Here is a 7,700-nt window from a genome sequence, read left to right as displayed (position 1 = left end):
TGCACTTTAAATGCACAATGTTCCACAGCCATTTAAATACAGATTTCATTTCTCTCTTCTGTGTGATATTAAATTTGAAAAAGGAGGGAGAGAGAGAGACGAAATCGACTTGGGTACCTTTGTTCACATCAAGAAATACAATTTTAATTTGGTTCCGATACAGAAGTTTAATATTTTTATGGGATGTTATTGAATAATCTGCTAGGCTCAGCATTGGCCTTTTCTCAGGAAAGAGATGAAAGAATTTTATTTAAAAAAAAAAAAAATTTTTTTTTTTTTTTTCTGAGTAATGCAGGAAAAATTACCTGCTTTTCCATGCCCTGGAGAAGGGGATAGACTTCAACTGCTTGGCCTCTCTCCACTAGCAGCAGCTCCCCTGCAAGCTTCCCCTGCTGGTCTGGAAGGGGCTGCCCAGGCTGGAGTCACAGTCCCTGGAGGTGGCTCTCAGGGCCATGGTTTAGTTGTCAAGGTGGTGATCAGCCAAAGGCTGGACTTGATGGCCCTGGAGGTGTTTTCCAGCCTAAATGAATCTGTGACTCTTCCCTGGGTGTTCCCCCTCTGAAGGTGAGATGGGACTGACACACAGCTGGAGCCACATTCCTGGGAGCCCACCAAGGCTGGGACCACTCCTAAAAGCAGATTGTTCAGAATGGGCTGCAGGGTTGAACATTATTTTTGGGTGGCACCTAAAGGGATGACTGAGAGGACAACAGTCTGGGTCCTTCTGGGCCTAAGCAGCAGCAGAGTTGGGCACCACCCAACAAGAGATCTACACCTGTGAAGGGGAGGAAAATTGTCCCTTTGCCTCCTCTGAAGGAAGAAAAGAAAATTGCTTCTGCACAAGCAATTAGTCCTTTATTTGTGTGCAAGAAGGAAAGTGTTGCATGAATAGGAAATCTACCCCAGTTGTTTGCTTCTGACACATCCTGCATTATTCTCTGAATGAAGCAAATGGAAAACCTCTTTAATGAAGCATAACTATGTTGTGATTAAGGCTTATTCTGTCCAAATATTGACTCGGATAACATTTTCTCAGGACGAACAGACCATAACCCATGACTCTGGCAACAAAGTCAGGAAGATTAACAGGAAAGATGAATTTTCTGGTTGTCTGAAGAGAAGCTTGACATGGCAAAGACAACAGGCAAAGTATTTTATGATTGATTGTGAGATCCAGGCAGAGGGGTTTCAAGAGGCTGAAGCTTTCTAGTTCCACTGGACATTTGAAAGTTCAGGGGAAAATAGCTCTGTCCTTCCCTAAGTGATTAAAACAGAGACAGGAACAGAGCAGCAGGAATTTCTATGGAACTTCCAAAAGTGAGAACTTCTCCCATTATCTTGGAGGAAAGATTAACCAAGGAGTCTTGCAAGCCCTGTTGGAGTACAACCACTGGCTCTTTGACCCTCACCTGGGGGTAAAATCAGAGCAAGTCAGGCATACAGGCATACAATCCTGGCCTAAACAATCCAGGAGAAGAACAGGTGGATTGGGGCCTGGAAAACGAAATCTGGAAAATGAAATAATTAGAGCAGAGGGCGCTTGGAAAATTAGCTCAAAAGAAAAAGATAAATTGTCCTGGGTATAGTTGGCCTTGTGCCAGTTTGAATGGTGTGATGTTTTCTCTTTCTTTCAAAAAGCACAGATCTGTGTTTGTGTAATAAATTAGTTTTATCCTCAGGAAAGGTCCTGTTCTAAGGGAAGGGGTGTGAAGAGTTTTTGGTTTAGACATCGTTGTGTGCATTACAGTCAGTCCAGAGACTCAAGTTCAAACAGGATCCCATTTTGTGACCAAAAAAAAGCCCACAGGAGTGAATCTCTGCCCTAGAAGGGTTACCACGAGGTGAGGGAAGGCTCACAAGAGGGATAAAATGCTACAGTAAATGTATATTCAAATATATAAATGTATAAATATATAAATGTATAAATTGCTACAATTCTGTTTGCTGGGATTTCAGACCTTTCCATCTCTGTCTGCAACCCAAAAAGCAGCGATACCTCCCAGAGAAATACCACCTCCAGGGCTAATCAACTGCCATGGATAAGGACGCCTTGGAAATATTCATAAATAAACAGAAGAAGATGAATTGTTTCCCACAAACACTTAACAGATAAACCTTCCTGGGAAGGAAAAAAGCTCCCTGAGAAAAGTATTATCTCCTTGGTCCAGGGGAGTTTTTGATCATTCTTAGGATTTGGGAATTTAAAGAAATCATGACAATAGATGATGGTGTCAAATAGAAAAGCAAGTAAACCGCTGCAGCTGTACAGGCACAGCAGTGCTCTGTAATTCCAGAGTCTCCTGGCCTGTCTGGGATATCACCAGCGCAAAGCGAGGAGTTAGGAGAGTTAACAGGAATTATTTGAGCAAGAACTTAATTCTTTGAGATTTAGTTGCTTATTTCAGCTTTCAAAACTCTTATAAAGGCAAACCTAACTTTGGGCATACCCCTAGATCTGACTGCAGACAAGGGGAAGGATTTACACCGGGTGTTTTTCCAGGGTTTTGGCAGTGCAGATGGTCTTAAAGGAAAATTAGGAAGAGCTGGGAGGTCCTGGATATGAATGTGCACTCTCTGGGCACATTGGGAGGAATGATTATCTGAAACAGATTTTCATTACTCTACAACTTCACCTTCTCCCATTCCTTGTTTCTTCACACAGTGCTTTTTCCTGGCATCGTGGAATCATAAAGGCTGGGAAAACCCTTCAAGATCATTAAGTCCAACAATTCCCCCAGCAGTGCCAACACTAACCCACGTCCCCAGCTGCCACATCTATAGCTACAACACAATTGGAATATTTCCCTATAGAATTCTACCACTGTATTTCACCTTTGCCACTGTCCAGCCCACCTAAATTTTCGAATTTCCCCTCTGTTCCTGTTGTAAACTTTCCCAAGCTGAGCTCTGCAGCTCCAAGGATTTCTAGATGGACAGGCAGAAGTGTCCAGGTTAGCTAAGTGTTTGCAAAAGATAAAATTATTATTATGGGAAAAACCCACAGCAACAACAACAACAACAACAACAACAACAACAACTGGGGAGATACAAAACAATAACCCAGCAGATCTCACAAGCCAATTGCCAAAAACCTTTACAGCTGTGCTTTGTCTCCCCCCCAGCTGCAGATCCCAGCCCTTATTTTGGGCTCTGCACTGCAAAACTGGGCTTTCCTTTACACTGGAAGGAACCAAGAATAAAAGAAGCACAGAAATGTAAAGGCTGAAACCAAAGTGGGAGAGCAGAGGGAGCGTGGCAGTGGTGGTGTTAATGCTGAAGTATTCCCCGCGAGCGTGAGCTGGCACATGTAGTGGACACCCAGATATTTGAAATGCAGCCAAATAATTTGGCACATCTCTAACTGGCACAAAGCAGTCTTAGCAGAGCTTCCTACTGCTGCTGGCGCTTTTACAGCTGTCTTTCTTCATCTTGCTCTTCCCACTGCAACAGCTACTCAACAGGTGTTTCCACAGACACAGTGTGTTTGGCAGCTGTAACCCTTCAATATTATCGCTGGAATACATTTTTCTCCCTCTCAACAGCATCGCTTGGGTCCGTTGCCCAGAGGCTGGCATGGCAACGGGGACAGCTGACCAGCTGGATTTGGGAAAAGGGGGCTGTGGGCTTTGGGCAGCCAGATGTAGGAGTGGGTAGAGCAGTGGGAGAACATCAAGGCTTGGCATGGCTGTGGGAAGCTGGAGTGATGCTTGGCTGAGGTTTATCTGGAACCCATATTCTGCTCACCTGGGTCTCCACTGCTTTTTTCTCTTGTTGCCCCACGGTATCCTGGTCCCACATCCATCAACAGAACATATTTTTAGTTGTTTTCTGTTGATTAAATGGGAATGGAAAGCATAATTTCCTTGCTCTTTGCTGCTCACATGGAATGTAAGGAGCTTTCTTATTCTGTGATTTTCTTCATTGCAAACAAGTTTCCCTAACCTTTGGGTTTCCTGTTTTAAATTTTTCATAAGGATTGAGTGTTTGCTCAAATTATGACAGATTTTCTCTGCCTGACCCTATTCAGTCTTCAATCCAAATGTGCTTAGAGCAGATGACAGGAGAACCCAAATCCTAGAGGAAACCTGGGAACTGTGAGACTTTCAGACACAGAAAGTACCCCAGAGCAATTGAAAGGTGAGACATTTTGGAGTAGAGTTCGTGAAGACGTTAAAATTAAAAAAAATATATATATTTTCTTCCTTTTTTTTAGCTTGCCTGTGGAGCTTTTTGGTGTTTTGTCACCTTTTTGGTTTTCATCTCATACACACCAAGGCAGTCTCAGTTCTTTCAGCAATGTAGTCCATGATTTGCTGGATGTTGTCTTCTTCCCACTGCACATTTTCCCCATACACAAAACCTTGCAGCTGAGGAACTTCCAGAGCAAGAGACACATGGTGTTTAACAGCCCCCAAACAACGTTCTTTCCATGGATTTATCTGCTGGCTTTTTTGGTGAACTTCGAGCATTCACCAAGTGCTGCAGCCAGGAGTTCCACCCCTCCACGACTCTGGGTGCAAAGAATCACTTCTTCCTGTTTATTTTGCATTTATTTTGCATCCATGACCCAACAGTTTGGCTTGGTGACCCTTGCATTGGAAAACAGGGGGGAAAAATGAGTTTCTGTCCCTCCCTGTTTCTCCAGCAGCCCTGGTTTCTCAGGTCTGACTTTATGGGTAAGTCCTCCACCCATCCTTCTTTTTCCATGAAGTGCTTGACATGGACACTTAAAATATAAGTATGGAAATGTCCTAATGGATCTTAACTCTGCTCCCAGAACATCTCACCTTGGATTCAGTCCAGAGGAGGCCATGAGGGTGATTCAGGGATGGAATCCACTCCTGTAAGGAAAGGCTGAGGGTGCTGGTGTTGTTCAGCTTGATGAAGGCTCTGAGAAGATCACAGAGCTCCTTCTAGGACCTGAAGGGGCTCCAAAAGAGATGAACAGGGACTTTGAACAAGGGAATGGAGTGACAGGGCAAGGAGGAATTTCTGCACGCTCAGAGACCAGATTTATATGGGATATTAGGAAAAAATTCTTGAATGTGAGGGTGGGCAGGCGCTGGCACAGGGTGCCCAGAGAAGCTGTGGCTGCCCCTGCATCCCTGGAAGTGTCCAAGGCCAGGCTGAACAGGGCTTGGAGCAACCTGAGATAGTGGAAGGAGTCCCTGCCCATGGCAGGGGGGTTGGAATGAGATGGGGTTCCATGGTTCCAAACCATGCTGGGGTTCCATGACCTCTCTGAAGAGTCAGAATTATTTTTCCTCCCCTCTTTTGTCCATGTCTATGTTGGATGTGTAGACACAAACTTGCTGACTACAGGTGGGGCCCCTGAAGAGCCTGAGTCTCAAGGTATCCATGGCACAGAATAAAAGTTGTTAAATCTCTGTTCAGAGCACCAAGAACTCTCACTTCTCCATCAGGGCTGGGAGGCCACGAGGCTGTTAAAGCCCTCTTCCCACTCTCCCCAATGCTGCCATTAATATGTAAAAGCTTAAGCTTGCTAAAGGGATTATTTCCCATCCTATCTGATTGTAAACTGGCATTTCAATGATTACATGTATCTTTTTGTCATTTCCTCGTAAAACATCTTATTCTTGAACAGTATAATTGGCCTCTTACTAATGTTTAATGAATGATTAAATCGGCAGAAATGCAACATACAGCTCGACATGGAAAGCATGTTTACAACCTCCAGAGCCACAAAAATGTATTCTTTGCAATATAGGTTTTAAACCCTTGTAGTTTCCTAATTATGAACTTTCTGGCATATTTCATATCCAATACATGGGAAAGAAAATGTGAATTTGCCTGTGTGAGCTCAGAAGCAATTCAGCCACTTATCATTTTGTTTGTTATTCACAACCTGTGTATCAACAACACCTCTGTGGTTTTCATTGAAGTATATTATATAATCTTCCCAAATTAAGAGCCAATTAAGGTCACATAATTGCAGAGCTCAGGCAGGTAGGTCCTTGTAGAGATGGCTGAGCAAGGACACTTCCTAGCACTGACACATCACATTAACCACCCTCACAGACAGACTCCAGCTTTTGCCCAGGAAAAGGAATCCAAGTCAAATGAAGCATCAAATGCTTATCGGAGTGTAAAGAGAAATGGAAAGTTAGTTCTTCAAAGGAGGGAGAAACATGGGAGGATGCAAATCCAGCTTGCTGAAATATGAGGTTGAGAGGCATTTGAGACAAATGGGAATCCTGTGGAAACACGATGCTGATCCCAGGGTCATAGATGTAAGATTAATTTAAGAAAGTCCACTTTAATAAAGGTCCCTTATTTGAGAAAAACCAGACCCATGAAACTGGGATATGTTTTACCAGAGTGACGACAGCACTCCAGTATCCTGCAGGAGTGGAAAAGACAAGTCCTGAGGTTTATGAGTCCAGATGTAGGCAGTGGAGGTAGGGCAGTACCACTGATCCTCTCCAGGGTTGCTGGCTGAGCCTCATCCAGGAAAGATCCTCCCATTTCAACAAGTACAGAGAAGCCAGGGAGATGGGAATTTCAATCTTCCAGGAGAAGATGCAAAAACATTCCGCATTCCCTGTAGAAATATGGCAGGGAAGTGAGCACAACAAAGCAAGGAAGCCTGCTTAGACAGAAAACTGGCATTAGCACAAGAATATATCAGAACAAGCCAAATAGTTTGAGGGTGGAAGTTATAGCTCCCAAGCACTGAGGTGCTGAAGCAGCTCTTTGACAGACGCTGCAGGGCCAAGGAAATGCATGGCTTTAGAGTGATGCTGGATTTGTTTGTGGAGGGGCTGGAGGTCTGTTTTCCCTTCAAAGCTGTTATCTACATTGTTCAGCAAAAAAGTTTGTCTGCAAGACCAGGAATCAAAAAGACACCGTGAGGCAGCACCCTTGAGATGTGCAGAGCGTGTGCCAGGCTGCTGGCTGAGCAGCTCTCCTGGGATTCAGCTGAACCATGGAATTGTTAAGGTGAGAAAAGACCTCCAAGGTCACCAAGTCCAAGCATTCCCCCAGCTCTGCCAAGGCCACCACTAAACCATGTCCCCAAGTGCCTCTGTCTGGAGATTTCCTGAGTTCTCTGTGCTTCTACTGAAGAAATATCTTTACTGATGCTGGAGAGGAGAAGAAATGGGGTTTTATCCAGCTAGTCCAGTGTGATGCCCACACAAATGGCTTTTCTCTTCTGCTCTCCAACAGCTGTAGCTGTTCCTCATTGTGTTTTCATGGCCAAACTCCATGGTCAGGACTTTCTGCCCACTGCCCAACCTGTGGCCTTGTCCATAAAGCTCAGCTGACAGGAATTTTCCCTTCATCCTCCTTTACCTTGGAACCCTTCCATATCTTGCTGCCTCCATCCATTTCTGCAGCATACAAGGCAGTAAAAAAAGGAGATAGTTGTGTGGTCTGCTATGGTGACAAATGCAAACAAAATGAAAACAAAATAAAATTAAAAAAACTAATTAAAATGGCAAAACAATGTCTTACAAAGGAATTTCAGTATTAAAAAAAATAAGATGGGGAACCAATAATCCATTTTCTGAGGTGTTCCTGTAACACTTCACAAGGGTCACAGCAGCCTTACCAGCAGCATGATCCAACTGGTATCTCAGCACATCATCCAGCTACAACTTCACCACAGACTAAATCTGAGTTTGGCAAGCACTTTCCTGGTCTCATCATCTAGTTTATAAAATCACTGAGGGGCTTTA

Source organism: Poecile atricapillus, chromosome 1 (genome assembly GCF_030490865.1).
Source record: "Poecile atricapillus isolate bPoeAtr1 chromosome 1, bPoeAtr1.hap1, whole genome shotgun sequence".
In the NCBI taxonomy this organism is placed as follows: Eukaryota; Metazoa; Chordata; class Aves; order Passeriformes; family Paridae; genus Poecile; species Poecile atricapillus.
The sequence above is the reverse complement of the archived record's forward strand: the minus strand, read 5'-3'. Positions refer to the sequence as shown.